This window comes from Solanum pennellii, chromosome 4 (genome assembly GCF_001406875.1).
Source record: "Solanum pennellii chromosome 4, SPENNV200".
In the NCBI taxonomy this organism is placed as follows: Eukaryota; Viridiplantae; Streptophyta; class Magnoliopsida; order Solanales; family Solanaceae; genus Solanum; species Solanum pennellii.
The window spans coordinates 16,602,443-16,606,491 of NC_028640.1; positions in this window are offsets into that span (position 1 = coordinate 16,602,443).

A 4,049-nucleotide genomic window follows, 5' to 3' on the forward strand; every position below is an offset into this window, starting at 1 on the left:
TCCTGCAGTTCCGTCGCGAAGTTCAGAGAGTCGATCTCAGTACCCAGATTTTCAGAGTTTAAGTGTGTTAGAACGAAGCCCCTCGACGGTCCGTCGTGCCTATGACGGCTCGTCCTAGTTGTCGTCGAGGGTAATGAGAAAAGTAGCAGAAGAAAATTCACAAGTATGGGACGACGGAATCCATCACGGGCCGTCGTGACCATGACGGTCCGTCGCGTGGTCCGTCGACCCAGTCAGTTTTTATCAACCTAATCTTACTGCTCAAATCGACTAAACAGGTCGTTACACTCATCACAAATTAGGAAGATATTTGTAAGCTGATTGTGAGAACCTTCTTGCAGAGCTACGTTTAAGAACCTGCTTAGTTATAGGAACTTACTTGCGGATCTACTTGTAAGTTGTCTTCTTAATTTCAAGCTTATTCGGGAAGTTGTGTGATGGACATCATAATATGATATATTTACTAGTCATTGGAGTTCTTCTATAGATCATGTGCCTCGTTAAGATCTTACTAGGGAAAAAAACAGTGGGAAAAAGTCTTAGTGAAGGAAATAGAGTATAAATATCTAATAATACGCATTGAGAGCTACCTCGTTAAAAATCATACCAGGAAAATCTAGGGGACAAAACCTTGGTTAAGGAAAAAAGAGTGAAGCGCGTATTATATTCCTCCTGATTAAAATATCATTTAATCCTTATAAATAATCCCTTTGAATATTATTCTCCTTTCCAAATATTAGTATTATTTGTGTCTTTATCACCAAATCACGTTCATGATGATGTTGAATTCTTGAGCTTATCTTGATTTATCATTTTCTTGTCCCTTGGATATGTTGAGTTCAACCAATACATCTTTGATAATCACTTAGTTTGTGACCCCGTCCGTGTAGAAAATTGTTCATTCAACTTGTTCTAGCAATAGGCAAGTGACAAACACTTCCGCAATAATAGAATTGATTGTCATGGAGAATAACATGATATAAAAATATTTTCACATGAAAATAAATACTCCCTCTGTTTAAAAAAGAATGACTCTATTTTCTTTTTTATATTTTTAAAAAAGAATGATCTCTTTCATTTTTTGGTAACACTTTAACTTTAACTTTCCACGTAGCATGTTTAAGACCACAAGATTAAAGGGCATTTTGATATATTTGACATAACTTTAATTTAGAACTACAAGATTAAAAAGTCTTCTTTCTTTTTTTAAACGTTGTTCCAAGTCAAACTAGGTCATCCTTTTTGAAACGGAGGGAGTATCTTTCTTGAGATAAACTTCATAATTTCCTGCAATTTTATAATCAATAATTCTTGACATGATTAATCAGAATAAATAATTTATATCGATATTTGGTTCACTCTAATATCTCCACCGATAAGAGTGATGTTATATTTGCTTGCATATTAATAAAATGATTATATCATGAATAATAATAGCATGATATATAAGTGCACCAATTAGACTATGACATGGTACTTTCTCACCATTTTAATGAGATCGAAATTGATATTTATGTTATGCGATATTAAAACCATTGGTTACTATTCAATTAAATCTCTTTATAACCTTTTAAATCCTTTGGGGATTTTCATATAATATTTAATTTCTAGCTAGACATGATAACCCTTCATTATGCGTATTCAAGTTTTTCATTTATTGTCAGACTAGAAGAAATATCATTGCATCCACTTTAAGAGAATACATCTCCATAAAATAATGTCAAAACTTTTGAGAAACTTTATCTCAATTGTGTATTTCTGTTAAAATACCTGAAGTAGCAAAGCATTGAGTTAAAGTAGCACTTGGTCCAGTTATTTTACATATAATTAAATTTTTTTTTAAATATGGAATTATATGAATAAGGGAAAATACAAGTCTTGATCTATATTTTATAATCTTATTATCGCGCAATAATTTATTTGTACCCCTCTAACATTATATCTCGATATATGGAAAATAAAGAAGTCCAAAACATCAATTTTTCAAGCGAAAAAAAATACTTGAAATGTATTTTTTTGGCCAATTATTTATCTACCAACTTTTCACATATTTAATATCAAGATCCTCATCAATATTTATAATTTTTAGTGCCATTTTTATATCAAAGATATCGTCGACGATTTATGTTATATCGATTCTAATTGGACATAACTTATCAAACTTTCTTTATTTTTCATCATTTTCAAGTACCTGAACCTTTGCTAAGATTTTATGAAGTGTTATGTCATGGTACACTCTTTCAAGCACTTGCCTCATTATCATGATCATCTTAATTTTTTGTTCACCTTCTACGTCAAGAAGTTTCATCTTTTGAATCGATTTATCTATCATTGTTTCAGTATGTCATAAGTTATGTCCTTCAAGGACCTTTTATTTGAGCATTGACAACTGGATTACAACATATGGTCAGTGAATATGTCTGACAATTGACTTAAGTTATATTTTCAGCGAGGATCTTGTCAATGATATGTCAGTATGCTTGAACTTATCTTTCAGTTGCTTATCATCTCCCCCAAATGTTAGAGAATCTAACATTCACTCAACTTTATTTGGAAACGCATCTTTATACATTGTGTAGTGGTGGAGCAATTAAATAATATATCACACATTTAAATTTCTAGATGAGAATTATTTGTTTACTGACCCTGAACCAATTTTGATAGGGGTCCTTGTTGGCTTGATACATATAAGTGATGTCATACTTTCAAAAACGTATCTCTCATGCCAATTTTTTTTTTGAAGTTTTGTTCTAATAACCAATGATTTAGCTATAATTTGAGACATATAATTTTTTTTCCTTAAATCACTTGATATAATAACGTTATCAATATAGTTTTATAATTTGAAATGTGCTCTTGATTTATCAATTCGAGCAAACAACCTTTGCGAAAATCAATTTGGAAGTTGATAATAAAGCACATGTGACCATGAAATAGATGCATCTATATAATAGTAAATGGTGCACATGGCGGGTGAATGGGCCCATATTTACCTTTTTCTATTCATTTCAAAATTTTAAGAAATATAATCTCAATCTTAGCTGGTGCAATGATAATTTTATCATAAGAACAAACAACACGAGAATAATTTGAATTTATTATTTCTTTCATATATATAACCATATGATTTCTCATTTATTTTCTTATCATATTTGAATCGAAATGGTCAGTAACCGGTCATGCCAATCGATATTTATTTCAATAAACTTTTAGTTTATTTTGCATGTGATTACATCATTATGTCTATATTTATTTACCACAAAAAATATAAAAAAATAGGTAATCCTTCACATTTAATCCACTTTAATTGTAATAACATGAAGATCTTAAATATTTTCATATTTTATAGTCTCAATATTATTATTTTTCTTGAACTATTTCTTTCAAACTTAAAAAGTTTCTTTCGAGACTTACTACAATTTCAATATCATGAGCAATTTTATTTCTTTGGGTAGTAGAACAATAGATCACCAAAGCTCATAATTAACAATGAATACTACCACACATTTCAGAACATTATTTGTGTGGTAAACATTTTTTTCAAGGAGAAACTTGTATCATTGTTGTCATGGTACAAATAAAACTTGCTTCTTGATTTACTTTTGTCATTAGTATCTCCTCTTGTTTGTTTAGTATCTGGTATAATATTGTTATTTTGACGTACAAAGATACATAATCAATGACAATTTCTTTTTGTCGTCAAGATTTCCTTCTTTAGTTATTTCGATAGGTCATCATAAAACATACTACAATATTTTTATGATGTTCTACTCGTGTTGGCTTCCAACGTTTTCCCTAAAAATAGAGTTATCGCAAATCAAAGTAATTTTTTTATGTGGAAGTTCATATTGTGCTGCAACAACAGAGCATACTCATATAATACCTTGGCTCTGATAGCAGTTTGTTGGGAAAACGCGGACAAACACAAAAAAATATATGGTAAAGGTAATGGAAATGAAATGGGAAAGTAATGACACCAAAGAATTTTACGTGGAAATCCTTCTAAATAAGGGAAAAACCACGGGCCAAGAGGAGCAATTCTATAGTAA